Genomic DNA, 23,500 nt, shown 5'->3' on the forward strand with positions numbered 1-23,500 from the left:
CGCCAACTATAAATCCTGGCTTAGTTCCTATTTAAAATTGGGGCCTATGTTTTTCAGCCTCACTACTGAGGTGTGAGTGCCACCTTGTGGCCTTTCTTCACTAAACATGCTATCACTAAACTTGTTCAAAACTTTACCCCCTTAATGTGCTTATCTGTCCTTTTATCAATGAAGCCCAAATACAATAAATAAAGTTAGATAGTAACCCCTTCCCTCTTACCATTCTCAGACTTCTTACACACAATTAACTGGTGATTTAATTTGTTAGCTGGAGTGTTTGAATGCTGGCACTGCAACTTTTCTTTAGCTCACAGGAGATTATGAAGTAGCACAATGGGCTCCTTGTTCTATACACTGAAGTCTGGTAACCAGCTCCTACTGAGCTTGCACACAGCTTACTTGTGGCCTACCTGTCCCAAGTGTGTACAGTTCATCCTACTGGGCCTAGACAGTAAGGACGTGTGCTTCATGAACATGGACAAGGAGCATATGAACATCTCATAGGCATTACAATTCTGGGCAATGGAACCAGTAAAAATGTTGCTGCCCAGCATAATGCTATGAGAAAGAATTCTTTCTTGAAGGCAAATGACGTCACCTACAAGTCCAGCATAAGTGATGTGCCACAATCTGTTGCATGGAGCCAAGGAAATAAAAAAAAATAAGAATTATGATAGGTGACGCGTCATATGGATTGCTTCCACTTGGGGGAGCTGTTTATCTATAAAAGGAAAGAAATCGGTGGATTTCTTTTTCTGTTCCCAATTTGAATGGAGAGCTTAAAGAGAAGGGTCCTGTTCTTTGGAGTGAATAGCTGGCTTCTCCTGACTCATCAAGGAAGAATCCTGAACCTATCCTGGAGTGTCATCTGCCTAGAATCTGACAACACACACAAGGAACTGAACAGGAATGTGATGTCCAGGGAGGACAATCTGCTGTCACCTTCAGAAAGCAAGAATTACGGCAAATGCAGCTGGCTATTTCATTATCTTTCACTCAGGCTTAAAGAGCTTGTATGTTCTTTTTCTTTATTTTTTTGATCAGATAAAATTGGGGGCAAAGTTGAAAATTAACCTATTGGTTGTAGATAAATGACAATGCAGAAGACTACTGGCAGCCACATGTGAGAGACTACCATCAGCTCTAGAGAGATACACTAAACACAATTGCCACCTGGTAGCATTAGGACCTCCTCATGTGGACTGGCGACAAGAACTTGGATTGAAGTGATTGAGTGAGTGTGTGTATGTGCTCATACCATGAAGTGCTCAAAAATTGTTCCTGATTTATATACACAGCTCTTTGGAAATGTTCTGTATCCATGTCATCTTGACCAGGAAAACAAGGGAAAAGATAAACCTATAGGTTTAGGTTTATAAATAGGAGCCAAGACCCTGAATGAATTTGTGACTGGGCAGCCAGGAGCTCTGACAACACCCATTTATAGGGTTCTCTCTTGAGATTCATGCTATGGAACACCCTTGCATAGCTGCACATGCACACCAACGCTTTCCCAGGTGGTTGCCATGGCACTGTGTCCTCTGATACAGCCTGCACACTGAGCATGCTCACTCATGTCTTGAACACTTGGCCCATTTGTCTTGCTTTGTGCTCAAAGCTCTCTAAGACTTCCTGTTGTCAAGTGGCGCTCAGAGGAATGCCTCATTTACATCGTATGCAAAGGAGCTGAGCGGCGGGCTGGCAGTGCTGTGCAAAGGGATGGCTAAGAGTGAGATTAATGTGGAACGAAACAATTTACACTTTGTTTCTGTGGGAAAGTTCATTCTCTCAGCGAGGGCTTTGGAAGAGCCAGTTTGGAGAGACGTGGGCTGAGCCTTGCAAGGCCCTCTCTGCTGTGGTCCCATTGTGTGAATGAGACTGTATGAGGTCGACTCCTAGGTTCACCCTCACATGAACATTGCTGGAAAGGTGTAAATTGTGCAGGTTTCATCTAGAGTTTGTCATGCCCTGCTATGCCATCCCTGGGCCAAAGAGCAAACCACTACTAGAAGAATGGACCCTGAGCTCTCTCAGTCACCCCAAGTTAGCCATCTTTCTTTCTTTCTTTCTTTCTTTCTTTCTTTCTTTCTTTCTTTCTTTCTTTCTTTCTTTCTTTCTTTCACTTTTCCAACATTATCCTGATATGCGGTAACACAAAAGGCTTTTGGACTTTGATAAGGGGTGCACAAATCACCTACACTCCTATAGTCATTTAGTGTTCTTCCATGTCAGTGGCAGCTCTCCTGTGCAGAACTGTGATACTCCTTCTGCATTCTGTCCCATCTGGCACCTGGCATCAGGCCTGATGACACAGCTGCTTCTCGACTGGCAGCTCTGTTGCTTTGTGGGTGGTCTACTGCTGCTGTCCTGGCATAAATAGTGGGAAGGGAGGGAAATTAATTATATTTCCTCCATTTTACATGTCCAAAACCTTGTGTCTTCTTTCTGCTTTAGTTTTAGCTCCATTTCAGATTCAGCTTTCTGGAAAATGCCACAAGACTGCTCCTTGTGCATACATTATGCTGCTCACATGCAGGAGAGAATTCTCCAAAACTGGACGTGCAGTGATGGGAGCCCGCTGCCTTCCCACCATTCCTGCCTACTTGCAGTTTATGAAAACCATATTTACTTGTGATTTTGGCAACTATATCAGAGCAACAGCAAATTTAGATAATGCTCTGCTGTACTCCTGCACCCAAAGACAGAATATGTCCATCAGATATAAAATAAAGGGACCTGCTTCTAGAGAACAAATGCCCACCATTCATAGGTCCCTGCTTTCTTGGTCAAGGGGCACAACATTTGGATGTTTGTCTTTCACTACTGCACTAAATGAATCAAAGGAGTGGATTAAATTTAAGTGATGAGTCTCCCTGAATAAATTGCCAAAATACTGACAGACTGACATACACAAGGCTTCTTAATTATATTATAGATCAAAGAGGACTGAACCCTAACTTGCCAGCATTGGGCATATAGCAGGAACTGGTCCTAGACATGGTGCCAGTCTATTACAGGGCCCACTTACGCATAGATGATCTGGCAAATGGAGCTTTTTGTAGTCTTGGAAATGCAAAACTTTCTTTCTTCTCTTTCAGGAGACTGGACACTGAGGCACATGCAATGAAAGTTTTGTGCTGGAAATGGTGAAGCGGCTATCTTTATGGATTTTTTCATTGCTCCTAAATTGAAGTCCCCTACGCAAAGTGAATGAATATAGGCACGCTAAATTTTAATAGGACAAGACTGCATAAAAATCTTATCAGTTAGTTCCATTTAAACCTTAGACAAGGGCATGCCTTTCAGTCCTTAAAGATGACCGGTTCACTTAATTCCTCCAAAATAACATTAAGTCGAGCTTTGAAGGTACCTAAAGACTTACTGTATACCATACTATAAAAACTTATTTCATGTGTTTATGGTTCTCTGTGTGAAGAAAAACATCTTAATGTGTGTATGAAATATATCCTTAACAATTTTCCAACTGTGTCTCCACGTTCTTGTAGAACTCATTTTAAAGTAACAGCCTTGATACACTAAACTAATTCTTTTCATTATTTTGAACACTTCCATCATGTTAGAAGTTAGTCTCCTTTTGCTTAAACTGGAAAGAATCAGCTTTTTAAATCTTTCTTCATAACTCATCCCCTTCAATCATGTAATCAGCCTTGTCGCTCTTTTCTTGACATTTTTAGCAGCTCTTTGTCTTTTTGTAGCCTTAGTAATGTGTTATAAAGCTGAAGCATAACCTCCTTGGACTTGTACTTTACACATTGTGCTATATACCCTAACATTCTGTTCGCCTTCTTAATGGTTTCTGAACACTGTCTGAAGGTTGAAAGTGGCAAATCCGCTATGACTCCTAAATACATTTCATAAGACATACTTTACAATACAATACAATACAATACAATTTATTTTTGTACAGCCCAAAATCACACAAGAAGTGCCGCAATGGGCTTTAACAGGCCCTGCCTCTTGACAGCCCCCCAGCCTTGACTCTCTAAGAAGACAAGAAAAAACTCCCCCAAAAAAACCTTGTAGGGAAAAATGGAAGAAACCTTGGGAAAGGCAGTTCAAAGAGAGACCCCTTTCCAGGTAGGCTGGGCGTGCAGTGGGTGTCAAAAGAAGGGGGTCAATACAATACAATACAATACAATACAATACAATACAATACAATACACAGAACAGAACAAATCCTCAATACAGTATAAAAATAAAAATTTTAGAAGTATGGAGCAAAATTTAACAGTAGATGATAGCACATAATATGATCTGGATTTGTTTAGAGTCCTGGAGACCTCATCCATCAAGCTGCCTCCCCCATTTGGCCATTCCACGGCTGAAACAGCGCTGGGCCAGCCAATCTGATGAAAGGACCCCTCCTTCCCATGATTCCTGCGATCCTCCATCAGGGATGACTTTACCTTAGGTAGACAAAACAACTTGACAGGTGGGCCGTGGCACCAAGTGCCACATTTGAGTACCGAGAAGAGAAACAGAATAGGTGAGGGTTAGTATACAATTATAACTGTCATGTTACTTATGTTTTAGTGCTAATGACTAACAACAGAGATGCAGTTTCAATTTTCAGACCTCAAATTGTGTACTCAAATCTACCTTTTTAACTTCTTACATGTAATACCTTACATTTATATACATATTACATTTCATCTGCCACAAATCTGCCCAAACCTGTATGCCATCCAGGTCCCTCTGTAATGATTCAACAGATTCTAGATTACCTGCCAATCTTCCTATCTTGCTATTATCTGCAAACCTAACCAGCTTGTTGATTATATTCCTATCTAAATCATTTATATACATTAAGAATAACAGCGGCCCCAGCACTAACCCCCTGGTAATTAATTAGAACTAGAAAACAAATCAAAACAGTATAAGGACATACTCAAATTAACAAGATAATATGCTTCAATGAAAACATTTTAAGATGTGTCAAATAAAGCACAAATGCTGATTAAATTTTAAAAGGGTCAACTGAAGTCAATGGGATTTTCACAGAAAATGTAAAGTTTAGGAAGCTTTCAATTGAGCATTTTATTAATATTGCTTTTCAACAAGTGAGTGTGCCTTGCCCAGCTAGCAAGATGTTGCCGGGTAAATGGCAGCATTAGGTTGATACAAGGAAGAACTACATGCTGCAAATAGCCTCCAAAGAAAAGAGTTGAGCCATATGGGCAGTAAGAGAAGTCATTTGTCAGCCTGGGAACGCAAGTGCTGCCAGTCCCAGCAACCTTTGAGTATGTGTTGTGTGCCCTCTGAAGAACAATGGGAAGGGCACCAATATATGTGGGAGGGTCAGAGAGAAATGACCTGAATAAGTAGCATCTAATGCTTCCCCATTATGTAAAAGGGCAGGCAACCCCTTGCTGAAAGAGTAAGGCCAAGGAGAGAACAGCACCAGCAGTAACAGCATTTTCTGGCCACTAGAGTGATCATACAGTGCTGCATATGGTGTAGGCAGCTTAGGCACTACCTTACTGATGGGGTTCTTTCAAGATAGCTGAAGGCACTGGCGTGCAGAAACATAAGGACAGCCCCCAGTAGAAATTTTGCCTGTTGTCTCAGAATGAAATGAAGGGCAACCAGAGGGATGGGGCTTAAAGCTAGAGAAATATACAAAACTGGCCATGAAATTAATAATAATAATAATAATAATTCATTACATTCATATAGCGCTTTTCTCAGTACTCAAAGCGCTATCCACACAGGGAGGAACCGGGAAGCGAACCCACAATCTTCCACAGTCTCCTTACTGCAAAGCAACAGCACTACCACTGCACCACATGTGAGGAAATTAAACAGACCATGGCCTGAGAAAGATAAGAGGTGAGAATAACTTGTGTAAGTGGACAAGCCATTCTATCAACAAATGCTTAAATTATGTGTTTCTTGTACTGTGGTGCCCAAAAATTATATTATTTTATATTACTTAATGTAGACTGTAGTGATTGCCAAATTTTTTAATCTCATGTTTTCATGCAGAACAGTAATAACAACTTTTCTTGGTGATTACTACAAACTACATGGAGTAAGTAACATCAAATTTTGAGTAGAGTATTTTTTAAACAGGCCCAGAAAGGCTTTTGGTTTGTTATTTTTCACCTATTTATTTGTAAGTTTTTCATTATAATTATGTTTGTACCTCCCCGTAGTTATTTTTAATAACTAAAGCACATTTTTATTTACTGTTTGCCTCCTTTGTGTTATTCTAGGTGCAAAGAGCTGCCACAACAGGGGTCCTCCTATCACAAATGTTAGTCATTTTCTAACTGGCTTAATCCTGAACAGGGTTGCTGGGTGCTAGAGCCCATTCTAGCTAGCATAGGCCACAAACCAGGAACAAACCCTGGACAGGGCGCCAGTCCATCACAGAGCAAACACATACACACACCAACCACACACTAGGGCCCATTTAGTAACAGCAATCTACCTAACCTGAATGTCTTTGGACTGTGAGAGGAAACCAAAGCACATGAAGGAAATCCATGCAGAAACATGCAAACTCCACACAGGGAGAACCAGCACTACTACTTTGCTACCATGCCACTATCACAAATGTGTATTTAATTAATTTTGTAGGTAAAATTTGTAATGAAGAACTGATGGTTTGAGACTTTCAATCATGACTTCTATTGAATGAAATTGAAAGTGTCAGAACGGATGGCCTTTAACAATTTAACACAGTGGTGCTGTACAAGAAGGGTCAGAGTGAACTGTACTTGCTAAGGAGACTCAGGTCCTTTGATGTGTGCAGAAAGTTGCTAAAAATGTTCTGCCAGTTCATAGTGGCCAGGGGAAGCAACCTGAGCACAAAAGAAGCAGGATGCCTGAACAGACTTATTAGGAAAACCTGCTCCATCACATAACAAACCCTGGACATTCTGGAATCAGTTGTGGAAAAGAGGATGATGGCAAAATTGAATGCCATCATGAAATAATCTCCTTTATCCCCTCCAAGAGATGTTCTCTTTTAGCCAAAAGCTCATTCCACCACTGTGTCCTAAGAAGCATCTCTGGATGTCTTTTCTGCCCACTGCTATCATGCAATTCAATGCTTCCTCCTGATGTACACGTTAAATTTATTTTCACTCATTTTTTTATTTATTTACCAATCAATTGATTGGCTATGTTATGTGCCCTGTGAGTCTGTATCCTTGTTTTTTTATGTTTCCGCTGCTGTGAGTGTCTGAATTTCCCCATGGGATTAATACATGTTATCTACTTTATCTCCTATAGCCTAATACATATAATCACATGCTTATTCTTCTAGATATTCTTGTAATACAAAGTGTAACCCAAAAGATTACAGGGCAGCTAGTAATAATCCATGTGTTCATTTTTCAAAATCACTTATGTCACTAAGAGTCAAAGCCTCTCGCATTGAGGCAAAGCCTTCTCCAGGCAGCATGTGATACAAGGCAATATCCAGAGCTATCATGCACTACTTTAGGATGTAGGGGGAAATCAGGGTACACTGAGGAAATATCCCTGATAACACAGTGAGTTCCAGAATTCCAGTAATGACCAATATATGATATGAACCCAGGTCGTTGCAGTTGTGAATATAGGAAGATGAACATTTGATGAGGGTAATCTGTCTTCAGTCCTGGAAGAGAATATCATGGATCAGGCAGTCTTTAATGTCATCAGTATGGAGGTATCTTGAAAGATGAACAGTGAGGCTAGGACAGGGTTGTTAGTACCCTTATTTTAATTTTGTATTTTGTCTTTTATTTTTCTTTTCTTCATTATGTAAAGCACTTTGAGCTACTTTTTGTATGAAAATGTGCTATAAATAAATGTTGTTGTTGTTGTTGTAGTATATGCATCTGTGTGCAGAAAACAGTGAGCCATAGCAGCATGAAGCATGACTTCAGCTTTTTTATAACATGAATGGTATTGTATTACTGAAGTATTTGATGACACATCATAGCTAGATACACAGCAGACAGATGCGAGTTAGATGTATTATGCAGACATTATAATGAAACATTTGGGAATGTAAGTTTTATCCAACCAACATTCCTTTAATAACTGAACAGACCAGATCTGGAACAATGCCATAGAAAGATGGTTGATACTTAATGAATAGATGTTAGATAACTAATACACAAAACACAATGGAATATTATTTGATCACATTGAGCATAGCATTTTACAGACCCACATTCTTTGAATAATTATAACAAACTACATATGGTCAACATTTATTATCTTCTGGTATTCATGAAGAGTGCATGTATTGGTGTAATTACTGTATCAAAAGATTCAGTATCCTTGATTTCCTGTGGTACATAAAGGCAGACTGTTCTACAAGAATCCAAACTTTTGGAAAATTGCCATCTCAGTAATAAATCCTTTCAGTTGTGATCAGGAGTATCAGATATGACAAAAGGGTGTGAAGCTTCCCACAAAGCAGGCACAATTCACCAAATCCCACCTGTAGATTTTGGCCAGTAGATCCCAGAAGTGGAGAGCTGACTCAAAGGTTCAAAAATAGCAAGAGAGTCACAAGTATTAGCAAAAACACCTAAAAAGGAGAGAAATTGCAAACACTCCAGCTTGTAAAGACAACCCTAAACTGATATCTTTATAAACTGGGAGTTCATTGACAAAAATGAGAACAAAATTCTCAAAAGTCAAAAAGGCATATGTCTAAAAACGCAATTGGAGGTTGCCCAATACACAAATCCAGTAGTGAAATTCAAAACAAAGATCATACTCACACTAAACCCATTTTACCAGCTCAGTGCTAAACCACTGGGTCTCACTTCTGACTGAGAATGTAAAGCCAGAAACGGACCCAGTGGCAGTGATATCAGGGTGACTCCATCTCCTTTGGCTCCAAATACATAGTGTGTGGAATAGCAGTACATTTAAATTTACAATAAATCATTAACATTTATTAAAAAATAATTATAACATAAATAACACAAAAGATGAAAAAAATCAAACATAGCAAAAACAACCATAAAATAGAAAATTAATACATGCCAGGGAAAAAAAAATCCTGGTTGTAATCCAAGACTACACTAGCCAGCTCATGTACAGTAAGGGTGGTACATTTATTGTAGCACAATGGAATTTACATTTTAAAATATATACATAACAAGATCAGACATTACAGGTAGATTTTGTTATATGCACAGGGAAATTAGAGGCAAAAATATAGTGGTATTTTGTATGTACTCATCAACTTCTTATTATTCCTCATTCTGTTCATTTTTCAAACAATGTTTGAAGTTTAATGGCTAGAAAATCATTATCATTATAGAAACAAATGCAAATGCATCCACCCCATGATAGAACAATTTGAATCCACCTCCGATTCACCTGGCCTTACTCCCCTTCCATTTAGTCTCTTGCACACACAATATATCAACCTTCCTTCTCTCCATCATATCTGTTAACTCTCTCCCCTTACCAGTCATACTGCCAACATTCAAAGTTCCTACCCTCAGTTCCACTCTCTCTACCTTTCTCCTCTTCTTTTTCTTCTGGACACATTTCCCCCTTCTTCTTCTTCTTCGGCCAACAGTAGCCCAGTTTCTGCCAGCACCCTGTTGTCTAACAGTACTGGTAGCAGTCATTGTTAACAGGGGTATCTGGCATGGAAATTTGTATTGTCCGCATGTTGATCTGGAAAAATCTTACACCGGATACCCTTCCTGACATAACCCTCCCCATTTATCCAGGGTTGGGACCTGCATGAAGAAACACACTGGTTTGTGTATCCCTTGTGGCTGGGTTAAAGAAAAACATCCTAATATTTGTGTGAAATTTACCCTTAACAAGTTTCCAGCTGTGTCCCCATTTTCTTGATCCACACATTTTAAAATAACCATCTTGATCCACTGTACTAATTCCCTTCATACTTTTAAACACTTCAATCATATCTGCTTTTAATTTTCTTTTGTTTAAACTTAAAAGGCTCAGTTATTTTAATCTCTCCTCATAATTCATTCCCTGTAGACACTGGAATCAGCTTAGTTGCTCTCCTCTGGATTTTTTCTAGCACTGCTATGCAATTTTTGTACCCTGGAGACCAAAACTGCACATTAAACTCCAGATGAGGCCTCACCAGATCATTATAAAGTCTGAGCATAACCTTCTTGGACTTGTACTCCACACATCGTGCCATATAACCTAACATTCTGTTAGCCTTTGTAAAGACTTCTGGAAGTTGATAGTGTTAAGTACACTATGACTCCTAAATCCCTCTCATATCGATTTTCAGACCTCCCATTGTGTATTCAAACCTAACATTGTTACTTCCTACTTGTACTACTTTACATTTCCTGACATTAAATTTCATCTGCCACAAATCTACCCAAGCATGTGTGCTGTTCAAGTCCTTCTGTAATGATTCAACAGATTCCAGATTATCTGCCAATCCACCTAGCTTGGTATCATCTGAAAATTTAACCAGCTTGTTACTTATATTCTTATCCAGGTCAGGTTGGAGAGCATGCACTTGTACAGTTGTAAACTAAACTTCAGGTCACAATACAACCGCCGCCCGAACATTAACGCACACACCAACGCATCAGAGCCGGCCCTAGATAATTTCGGGCCCGAAGCAAACTGATACCGAGGGCGCAGTGGACCCCCTCCAGCTGTGGGCCCGAAGCAGTTGCTTCGTTCACTTCGCCGTAAGGCTGGCTCTGACCGCATATACAACCTTCATTTAGTAATGTTTGTATATATGCAAGGATTGTAGAGGCCAGAAGCAAGCCATGCACAATACAACCGCCGCCCGAATGCGAACACCTTTTCACGTCAGCTACAAGCAGGGTAGTGGCTAATTTGTTGATAAATGGTCGGACATGTCACTCTTTATTCAAGCTTCCCGTTTCAATCACAGAAACATCAGTTTCAACTATGAAAATGCAAAGTGACAGTGCAAATGAGATCCGTCTGGCAAAACTATTGATTTTAGATGAATGTACAATGCCATCCCGTCATTTACTCAATACCATTGATGAACTTCTCAGAATGTTAATGGATAATAATATTTCGTTTAGAGGAAAAGTACTTTTATTAGCAGGAGATTTTTGACAGTGCTTGGCTGTTGTTCCGCACGGCATGCGTTCAGCTATTGTTCAGTCCAGTTTGAAATACGCAGAAAGTTAGCATTACTTTGAGAAACTAAGCTTGGTACAGAACATGCGGTGTACAGATCCAGAATATTCCAATTGGTTGTTGCAACTAGGAAATGGAAACCTTACCAATGTGTTTGAACTTCACCCAGATATTATTCAAATCCCTCATTCCTTTATTTGCGACGACTTGGTAACAGAGGTTTTTGGTGAATCAATATCATTAGACCAGATACCACTTTTGACGCACCGGGCTATATTATGTCCAAAGAATATTGACGTTGACCAGATAAATAACCAAGTGATTGCATTGCTTCCTGGAAAAAGCCGTGTCTTTCTAAGTACTGACAGTGTTGATTCTGAAGACGAAACTGAGCATCTTAATTTCCCATTAGAATATTTAAACACTTAACCCGGCCGGATTAGATAGATAGATAGATAGATAGATAGATAGATAGATAGATAGATAGATAGATAGATAGATAGATAGATAGATAGATAGATAGATAGATAGATAGATAGATAGTAATGTGGATAATATTTAAACCATTGTAAGGATGTAAACATACAACTGTCCATATCCTGGAGAGGTAGAAGTGTTAGCGTATAGTGGAGAGATCTGGTGATAAATTTGCCTGTGTATTTTAAAACAGTATGGTCCGTGGCCAGGAGGTTGAGTTATCTATGCACCCATGGAAGCAAACGCTAGGGAAGAGTTGTATTCTCAAATGTGTTCACGATAATTTTTAACTTCTGATGTTTGCTGTGTAAGAAGCTGTTGTAAAGACACAGGTGACTCCTGCAAAGGTGGTAAAGCTACTTTATCGTTGTGGCAGCACCTCAAGTACTTGTTGGATGTATTACGCTCAGCAGGCCAGTATAGTGCAAGACATGGAAGAGGACGAATAGGAATCGAGAAATGCCGTGTCAACTGCATGTGGGCGGGACCAGTTTTGAAGTGGAAGCAGGACAAACCAGAAGAGAAATATATATAAGAGAGGGTATAACACAGGGATCAATTTTGAAACCATTATTATTTTCACTCTACATGCTTCCATTCTGGCTAAGGCGGTTTATTAAAATATCTATAGTATCTAAAGTAGATCTATAGTATCTAATGCTGCATTCTAGCAATACAAGTACAGATATTTTATTTGTATCTGCATTCATTTGCAAATCATTTACTAATTTAACTAGAACTGTTTCAGTACTACGATTTGAGCTAAAATGTGACTGATACTTATCGAGAATAAAATTTTTATTTAAATGATCACTTAACTACTGAAAAACTACGTTTTCTAGATTTTTACTAAGAAAAGGCAAATTGGAGATTGGCCTGCAATTGTTTAAAATAGAGCAATAAAGGTTATTTTTCTTGAGAAGTGGTTTAATTACAGCAGTTTTGAAAGAATCTGGAAAAATTGCAGAATCTAGTGAACAATGTATTATGTCACAAAAGTTGCTGATAAGTAGATTAGCAAGTTCTTTAAAGTAGCTTATAGGAATGAGTTCTAGTACACAAGTGGACTGTTTTAACTGAGTTAATATTATATGAAGCTCATATCAATTAATTTTAGTGAAGCAGCTAAGTTCACAATGCTGAGCTCACTAAGGCTCAACAAATGTTTTCTTTGAAGTTGATTTTAGAGTTAGTCTAATATAATAATAACTTTTCTCTACAATATACTTCAAAAGATGCTCTGGACACAGTGGCTCCCCTTAAAACAAAAGTGATCGAAGCACATAGAAGCTCTCCCTGGTTTAATGAAAACAATCAAGCTCTTAAATTAGAGTGTCGAAAACGAGCGCAGATGGAGAACAACAAAGCTACATGTCTTTCAAATTGCATGGACAGAGAGTGTTAATAAATATTAAAAAGCTCTCTTTAAAGCTCGCTCAGAATACTATTCTACATTAATAGATAACAATAATAAAAATCCTTGGGTACTGTTTAGAACAGTGGCTAAATTAACAAATGGAAATTCAGATCAACAGTGCAAAATACCAACAGATATTAGCAGTACAGGCTTTATGAACTTCTTCAATGAGAAAATTACAAATATAAGATCCCAGATCTTTGCATCACACTACAAACCAAATACTAACTTAGCAGACCCTGTCTCACATTGCATTCAGCACTTTAGTAATTTTAATCCTGTAACTGAGCAGGAAGTCTTAACTTTAATTTCTAAAATGAAGCCCACTACTTGTTCCCTAGATCCAGTGCCAACAAAACTAGTAAAAAGTGCAGTGAATGTTCTTGCAGCGCCTATTCGAAACATTATCAGTAGTTCATTATTGCATGGCACAGTACCTGATACACTAAAAGTGTCAGTCATTAAACCATTACTAAAAAAGTCAGACCTAGACCCACATATACTAAATAATTATAGGCCTATTTCAAATCTACCGTTTCTCTCTAAAATACTAGAAAAAGTAGTCGCCAATCAGCTTCAGTCACACCTTATGCATTACAATTTTTTTGAGAAATTCCAGTCTGGTTTTCGCACTGGTCATAGTACAGAAACGGCACTAACGCGAGTTGTAAACGACATTCTGATATCCTCTGATGAAGGAAACTCCACTGTAATTATGTTGTTGGACTTAAGTGCAGCATTTGACACCATCGACCATTCTATTTTACTACACGGGCTAGAAAATGATGTTGGGCTTACAGAAACCGTGCTTGCTTGGTTTAGTTCTTATTTATCAAATCGATTCCAATATGTACAGAAATGTGCTGACAGTACTCCATCATTATACACAGAAGTTCAATATGGTGTCCCGCAGGGCTCAGTACTGGGACCTTTACTGTTTTCACTTTACATGCTTCCACTGAGATCTATCATTAGGAAACATAATGTTAATTTTCACTCGTATGCAGATGACACCCAGTTATACCTTTCATTTAAATCAAATAAGTTTCTTCGATGTTGTCTTTAATTAGTTGTGTTAGTGAATTAAAGGAGTGGATGAATGAGAACTACTTGTCTTTAAATACAGATAAAATAGAGATGTTAATTGTTGGAGGGAATGACGCTGATCATAACAATATTTTGTCATCATTTAACTCTGTTGGAAGCCCGCAGTCTAGGAGTTATCTTTGACTCTAGCATGTCATTTAAAGCGCATATTACAAAGTTGTCCAAAACATGTTTCTTCCATCTTAAAAATGTTAGGAAATTAAGGCGCTTTCTAAATAAACAGGATTCTGAGAAATTAATTTATGCATTTATGTCTAGTAGGATTGACTACTGCAATGCAGTGTTCACTGGATGTTCAAACTGTTCTTTATACAGCCTCCAATTAATCCAAAATGCGGCTGCAAGACTTATTACAAGAACAAGAAAATACGAACACATAACTCCAGTTCTTAAATCCTTACACTGGCTCCCGGTTAAGTTTAGGGCAGATTTCAAAATCCTTCTTTTAACATACTATATAAAGCATTAAATGGCAGAGGTCTGGCTTACTTGTCTGAACTTATCATGACTTACAAACCAGAGCGCACATTAAGATCTCAAGATGCTGGTCTGCTTATGGTTCCAAGGATTAATAAAATAACAATGGGAGGTCGAGCTTTTAGTTACAGGGCCCCTAAACTGTGGAATGGTCTGCCTGCTACTATAAGAGATGCCTCTTCGGTCTCAGCTTTTAGATCCCAGCTGAAGACTCACTACTTCAGTTTAGCATATCCTGACTAGAGCTGCTGATTAACTTTACATACTGCATCTCTGTTGTTAGTCATTAGCACTAAAACATAAGTAACATGATAGTTAGAATTGGATACTAACCCTCACCTATTCTGTTTCTCTTCTCGGTACTCAAATGTGCCACTTGGTGCTACGGCCCACCTGCCAAGTTGTTTTGCCTGCCTAAGGTAAAGTCATCCCTGATGGAGGATCGCAGGAATCATGAGAAAGAGGGGTCCTTTCATCAGATTGGCTGGCCCAACACTGTTTCAGCCATGGAATGGCCAAATGGGGAGGCAGCTTGATGGATAAGATCTCCAGGAGTCTAAAATTATCCAAATCTTATTATGTGATATCATCTACTGTTAAATTCTGCTCCGTACTTCTAAAAAAATTTTAATTTTTTATTGAGGATTTGTTCTGTTCTGTGTATTGTATTGTATTGACCCCCTTCTTTTGACACCCACTGCATGCCCAACCTACCTGGAAAGGGGTCTCTCTTTGAACTGCCTTTCCCAAGGTTTCTTCCATTTTTCCCTACTAGGTTTTTTTTGGGAGTTTTTCCTTGTCTTCTTAGAGAGTCAAGGCTGGGGGGCTGTCAAGAGGCAGGGCCTGTTAAAGCCCATTGCGGCACTTTCTGTGTGATTTTGGGCTATACAAAAATAAACTGTATTGTATTGTATTGTAAAAGCTTCACTTTTAGCCTCTGATGCTTTCAGTGCTAATAGAGTTGGGTTTAAAACATAAAAAATAAGACTTCTTGATTTCCTGCGCTGTTATTAATAATTTTAGAAAAGTAAGAACTTTAATACAAATTACTGCCAATACACTAATAGTCCAATAGGCCTTCATTCTCTCAAAATATGGAACCAAAGTAGGAAGCACTTTAAGACAGAGAAGCTGCATCTCTACATGACAAACATCTTTTTCCACCCTCTCAAACATATACAGTATTTAATGTTTGGAAAATGTTTCGGATTAAAACACTTAGAGACTTGCACTTAGATAATACCTTTGCATCCCTCAAACACGCTTCAAATTTAACTTCTCATCAACACAATTCTGTCACTACTTTCAAGCTAGGAACTTTGGTAAACAGAACCTGCCCAATTTTACTGACCTCCCACGTAGTTCTATTCCAGAAGAAATATTGATTGGTCTTGAAGACTCAGATACCATCTCTACAATTTATAAAAAATATTTTAAAGTCCCTTCCTTTCAAAGACCTCAGAGTACCTTTGGAAAAGCATCTTCCTCTTAATATTTCAGAAAAGGAGTGGAAGGCAGCCATGCACAGAATACACTCTAGCTCCATATAAGCAAAGCATACAACCATTCAACTTAAAATCTTTTATCAAGCACATTCATCTTGTTTAAAATTGTCTGAATTCTTTTCAGGTCAAGATTCAATCTCAATCTATGTCCAGACTCACTGGGTCACATGTTCTGGGCATGCACGAAATGAGCAACATCCATCCATCAATCCATCCATCCATCCTCTTCTGCTTAACAGAATCAGTGACAAAGGGCAGTCCTGGCAGAGTCCAACTCTCACCGGAAACGGGCTCGACTTACTGCCGGCAATGCAGACCAAGCTCTGACACAGGTTATACAGAGACTGAACAGCCCTTATCAGGGGGTCCGGTACCCCATACTCTTGAAGCATCCCCCACAGGATTCCCCGAGGGACACGGTTGAACGCCTTTTCCAAGTCCACAAAACACATGTAGACTGGTTGGGCAAACTCCCATGCACCCTCCAGGACCCTGCCAAGGGTATAGAGCTGATCCACTGTTCCACGACTAGGACAAAAACCACACTGTTCCTCCTGAATCTGAGGTTTCATTGTCTGATGGACCCTCCTCTCCAGGACCCCTGAATAGACTTTTCCAGGGAGGCTTAGGAGTGTGATCCCTCTGTAGTTGGAACACACCTTCCGGTCCCCTTTCTTAAAGAGGGGGACCACCACCCCGGTCTGCTAATCCAGAGGCACTGTCCCTGATGTTCATGCGATGTTGCAGAGGCGTGTCAACCAAGACAGTCCTACAACATCCAGAGCGTTGAGGAACTCCGGGCGTATCTCATCTACCACTGGGGCCCTGCCACCAAGGAGTTTTTTGACCACCTCGGTGACCTCAGTCCCAGAGATGGCAGAGCCCACCTCCAAGTCCCCAAGCTCTGCCTCCTCATTGGAAGGCATGTTATTGGGATTGAGGAGGTCTTCGAAGTACTCCCCCCACCGACCAACAATGTCCAGAGTGGAGGTCAGCAGCGCACCATCCCCACCATACACAGTGTTGATACTGCATCATTTTCCCTTCCTGAGACACCAGATGGTGGACCAGAATCTCCTCAAAGCCATCCGGAAGTCGTTTTCCATGGCCTCCCCAAACTCCTCCCACGCCCCCCGAGTTTTTGCCTCAGCACCCACCGAAGCGGCATTCCGCTTGACCTGCTGGTACCTATTAGCTGCCTCCAGAGTCCCACAGGACAAAAGAGTCCTGTAGGACTCCTTCTTCAGCTTGACGACATCCCTCATCATCAGTGTCCATCAACGGGTTCGGGGATTGCCGCCTCCACGAAAGGCACCGACCACCTTACAGCCACAGTTCTGGTCAGCCGCCTCAACAATAGAGGTATGGAACATGGCCTATTCGGACTCAATGTCCCCCACCTCCCTTGGGACGTGGTCAAAGTTCTGCCAGAGGTGGGAGTTGAAGCTACTTCTGACAGGGGACTCTGCCAGATGTTTCCAGCAGACCCTCACAATACGTTTGGACCTACCAGGCCTGACCAGCATCCTCCCCCACCATCGACGCCAACTCACCACCAGGTGGTGATCAGTTGACAGCTCCGCCCCTCTCTTCACCCGAGTGTCCAAGACATGTGGCAGCAAGTCCGACGACACAATCACGAAGTCGGTCATTGAACTGAGGCCTAGGGTGTCTTGGTGCCAGGTGCACATATGGACACCCCTATGCTTAAACATGGTGTTTGTTATGGACATGTATGTTCTGTTGTCAGGGGCTTTATGCCCCTGGTAGGGTCACCCACTGCAAATTGGTCCTAGGTGAGGGACAAGACAAAGAGCGGTTCAGAAAACCTACCATGAAGAATAAAAACTTTGGACGGTGTTTTCCCTCGCCCGGACACGGGTCACCGGGGCCCCCCTCTGCATCCAGGCCTGGAGGTGGGGCTCGATGGCGAGCACCTGGTGGCCAGGCCTGCACCCATGGGCTCACCACCTGTGGGAGGGGCCAAGGAGGTTGGGTGCAGTATGAGTTGGGTGGTGGTCAAAGGCAGGGACATTGGCGCTCTGATCCTTGGCTACAGATGCTGGCTCTTGGGATGTGGAATGTCACCTCTCTGAAGGGGAAGGAGCTAGTGCGCGAGGTCGAGAGTTTCTGGCTAGATATAGTCGGGCTCACCTTGACGCACAGCATGGACTCTGGAACCTCTTTGAGAGGGGCTGGACTCTCTACCACTCTGGAGTTGCCCCCGGTGAGAGGGGCCGAGCGGGTGTGGGCATACTTATTACCCCCTGACTTGGAGCCTGTTCAATGGGGTACACCCCAGTAGACGAGAGGGTAGCCTCCCTCCGCCTTCAGGTGGGGGGATGGGTCCTAACTGTTGTTTGTGTGTATGCGACGAACAGCAGTCTGGAGTACCCACCTTTTTTGGAGTCCCTGGAGGGGGATGCTAGAGGGCACACCTTCTGGGGACTCCCTCGTTCTGCTGGGAGACTTCAATGCTCACGTGGGCAATGACATTGAGACCTGGAAGGGCGTGATTGGGAGGTATGGCCCCCCCGATCTGAACCCAAGCAGTGTTTTGTTATTGGACTTCTGTGCTCGTCACGGATTGTCCATAATGAACACCATATTCAACAATCATAACAACAGCAGAGCTCATAGGATCATTGGGACACGCAAACCCCTCCACCACGATAAGGTGGCAGCTCGAGGAGGAGAAAAAATTAACATTTTGGACAAAAATCTTTGAATTCCTATCAGACAGTCTCTGTGTCACAATCACTCCAAACCCATTAACAGCTGTGTTTGCTGTACTCTCAGGTGGGCTTAAAGTGGAGTAGGACAAACAAACTGTAATTGCCTTTACCTCACTACTAGCATGTACACTTATCTTACCAAACTGGAAGAATCCCACCCCACCACTTTTAAATCAGAGGGTAACTGATGTTTTATACTATTTGAAATTAGATAAAATCACATTTTCACTTATGGGATCTGTTCAAAACCTTTTAAAATATGGCAGGATATAATAAACAAAATTTTAGAGTAAGCTGCTATTTCTTTTTACTTCTATATACAGTAGTAGCTTTGGTTGTTGGCTCTACTCTGTTTCTCTTGGGTGGGGGTTGAATTTTGCTTTGCTTTGTTAAGTTTGACTTGATTGTATGGAATATGTTTGTAATTAAAATTAATTAAAAAAAAAGAAAAGAAAAGTAAGACATTCTCTCTTAACAAACTGCTGAATTATATGTGCCTTTAGGATTTCATAATGGCCCATTAGTTTAGTCTTCCTCCATTGACATTCTGCAGTACAGCACTCCCTTTTAAGTTGGTGGACTGCCTCAGTTTTCCATGGTACTAGAACCATAAATAACTTCTTAAAATATTTTTCAGGTGCTACCAGGTCTGTTGCAACCCATATATTCGCATTAAAATGCTCTACCATATTATTTACATCACTGCCTGCACTGGAAAAGCCAGTGAATTCAGGGTGACTATTAATTATATTAGAAAATCTGGCAGCAACTGTTGTGTCAAAGTAATTATCGCTTAACAATATTCTTCTCTTTGGTTCTAGTCACAGATGGTGCTACTGTAAAAAAATACAGAAATAATCAGATATATAGATGGCCAGAATCTGTTTTATGTTAATATTAAGCTCCTTTGATATGAATAAATCCAGCATCCGGCCTGCTTTATGTGTTGGCTGGGTGATATGCTGACTAAGATCAAACAAGATCAGAAAGGTTCATAAATTCTCCTGTCTTGGTGTCACCAATATCATCTGTTTGAAAATTAACATTGCCCAGTATTACAAACCTATCAAAAGCCATTATTATTATAGATAATAGATTTGAAAATTCATCAAAAAAGGATGCATTCAATTTCGTCGGACAATAAACGGTAAGTAGTAGAGAATGTGAAACTCCTGGAATAACTTCTGAAAGATACTCAAAAGATGTGAATTTACCAAGACTTATAACATTACAATTTAACTGGCTAGAAAAAAATATTTGTGAGGTCACCCCTCTTCTTCCCATGACAAACACAAATTAAGAAATTATGACCCAGAGGAGCAGCTTCTAAAAGGACACTAGCACCATTTACATTTAACCATGTTTCACATCGAATTAAACAACCTTTGTTCCTATCCGTGAAAAAGTCATTTGCATAAAATGTTTTACTAGTTAAAGCCCTAATATTAAATAAGGCTATATTAAAGGCTGTGTTAGCACATGGCTTTACAGAAGTCTTGGGTTGACTAGGGATACATATTAAATTGTTTATATTTTGCCAGGCCACTTGTACTTTCTAGCAGATCTATATTTTTTTACAACAGGTTTAATGCAATGTATTTCTTTAGGTAAAGCCCTTATGCATTCATTAAATTTTAAAACATTCATGTCTATCATTAAATGTATTATTCAATAGTCAAGAGTGTTGTATTACCTTAGCAATGTTTTTGGAGAGGACCTAAGCTCTGAGTCTACTGGAGTGGTGGCCATCCCACCTGTAGAACTGTGGTCTCTCCCAGAAGAGATCCCAGTTATCTACAAAGCCGAAACAGTTCCCTTCGCAGAAAGTCTTCAGCCAGTTGCTCAGGGAGAGAAGTCATCTGAGTGCTTCATCTGATCTCCTCAGAAATCGTCCCAAGATGATGGTCCTCGTAGCTGGTGTCCTTTCCTTGATGGCACAAACAAGCAAGTCCTTCTTCAATATTTCTGACAGTGACAAATATCATTTACACCCCTGTGAGAACAACACTTACATATTGTCTGTTCTTGGGCTTCTCAAAGATTGGTGGCTCTTACCTTTTGATATCCAAGACACAGGCTCCAGGGCAGCAGGATACAAAAGTCTCATGGTCAGATCACAGAATGTTTAAATTATGAACAATCAAATCTCCAATAATTAAAACATCCTTATGAGGTGTTGGCAAGTCGTGGGAACATAGAGGTGCAAAGCTGTTGGCGGTCTTCAGTGGGGCAGGGGTGAAGCTGATTCGGTCCAGCGTCCAGGTGGAGATGATGCCGAGATTTCCAGAGTGCTTCCGAGGGGTTCAGTCATGTAGTCCTCAGAGTCAGGCTTTTATGTTTCTGCAGCGCGTACTGGTGAGCGAGAAGCTGTCAAATTTGTGTATCCAGGATTCTGAGTTCTTCATTGACACACTGAAATTTATGATCTGCCATCTTGGTCATGGATTCAAAACCTGTAAGACAGAAAAAGCACAGAAGAAGACAATTATGAAATAAAACAATATTCAATAAAAAAATACAGACAGACCAAAAATATAATTTTTAACACAATATGTTAAATGAAATTAAATTTTAAGACATAACTTGAGAGAGCAATAAGGAGTAAGGAGCAAGAGAGGTTAAGCTATAGGGCAAGAGAATGCAATGATTAGACTTACTGTATATCTATTTGTTGCTTTGACGCTGGTTATTTACTTACAGAGATGCTGGTGTCAGCTACTGCTGTATACTGCCTTGTCTCACAGATGCTAATCTGAATAAAAATAACAAGAAGAAGTATAAGTAACTTTTCCAAATGCCTCCCCAAACACTCAGCTACTTTTGCTCCTGTGCAGGCAAAAAAAGCAAAAATCCCTTCTAAAGGGTAAAAAAGTTTTAAAAATTCCTGCATGGCTCCTTAGCAGTATAACCAAAACAAATGTATTTTTTAATTAACTCAAACACCACAGAACATACAAAAACTCTCAGCTGCTTCCCTTTCGCTTGCAAGGATGACATCAGCACATCAGTACATCTCAGTCTTCAATCAGTCTTTTGCTTCTGTTTCAAGAATTAAGAAGAAATCTGGGCTCCTTGTTAATAAACCTCATAATATCTATGCACATTTTGTTTAATATTTCTTTGACTTATTCAATGACAGTTTGCATAATCCCTTTTTCTATATAAATTTATTCTTTGAGGAACTGCATCCCCCTTGTTTAGTGAGCCAGATGCTTCCTTATTGATGATAGATAGATTGGATTCCATTACTTTGCTGTATGAAGTAAAGAGAGCTTTGGACTCTGCTGGCATGAGAATTTGTCAGCCACAGGAAGAATTTTAAGTGAGATCCATAAGTTGAATTCCACTATCTCCACTTCTGCTGTGTATGCCTCTATATAAAAAACGCTTTAATACCCTCCTCTCAATACAAGACAAAGATCCACCTGGCTGTTCAAGCAATTTCTGATGGATAGAAAATGATCAGCCAAATTGCTTGGACATCAACTGCAAACTGTTATGCACAGCTTGATCCATCCTGACCAACCTGAATTAATTACAGATAATATACACCATCTTTTCTTTGTCAGTGAAACTGATATAACCCTTTCTTTTCCAACTTCACTGCTCTCATTTGGTGTTAAAAAGGCTTTGAATGAATTGGACTTTCCTCTGGTGAGATCTTGGGTGGATAGGTTTTAGTTATGATTTTATAACTATAATCTGGAAACATTATTCTTCACACTCCACCACTGTTAGCACTAACTCTTCTGTTATTTAATATTTCTCTTGAGGCTGTAGACATTTCTTTATGTCAGAGAAAACTATCCAAATCTTTTTTAAAAGGAGTCTCTAAAAATATTGTTATACACTAATGATACTTTATATTTTCTTTACAATACTACCTCTGTAATGCAATTAAAAAATATAAATAACATTTTAATTGAGAAATACTAATAATCAACAAACCCAGTTCCAAATTGTTCATCACCTGGTTGGGTGGACCTGTCGGTGTGTTCCTTTTGTTCTATTATCATAAAGTCATTTATATATACTGTATATGTGTAACCTAAAAATTGGCTTTGAAAAAAGACATTTAGTTTTAAATCATACTGATTTTTTAATATAATTTTAATTATAAAAATGAAAAAATTAATTCTCTATTGGAAGTTTTCAGAATCCTGTTCTAAAATAAGCAAGTATGGCCTCAATTAACACTATGATATTCTAATATCTAAGAGGGACTAGTTCATATTGGTTTCTCTGTTCAAATAGCTCACATAGCTGAGCAGGGGACAGATATTGAGGTTAATATAAAACAAAAATGTTTGGGCAGTTGGTTTTGTCTGTTGGGGAGATGGACATCTAAGACAGTGCTCCACAGGAAGCAGTGTTTCTTTTTCTTTTTTTTTCTTATCTATTTGAGATATCCTGTATTTCATTAACCTGAGATGAATAGCTTATAAGTACATTAAAACTAAAGTAGGAACAGAAGTGGAGAGAAAGGCCTTAAAAAGAGGGAAAAAATAGCTAAAGATCTGTAGAAGTCTGAGCCAGTCTCAAGTTCAAGTTAATGATGTGGCCCACCACATGCTGAGCTTGAGGAGACAGGTGAAGGAATGAATCAGCCTTGATTTCACATTGCACCATTCACTCTTGCGGACAGCGAATGTGTGAGCGAAAATAGGAGTAAGGCC

Source organism: Erpetoichthys calabaricus, chromosome 18, assembly GCF_900747795.2.
Source record: "Erpetoichthys calabaricus chromosome 18, fErpCal1.3, whole genome shotgun sequence".
Taxonomy (NCBI): domain Eukaryota; kingdom Metazoa; phylum Chordata; class Cladistia; order Polypteriformes; family Polypteridae; genus Erpetoichthys; species Erpetoichthys calabaricus.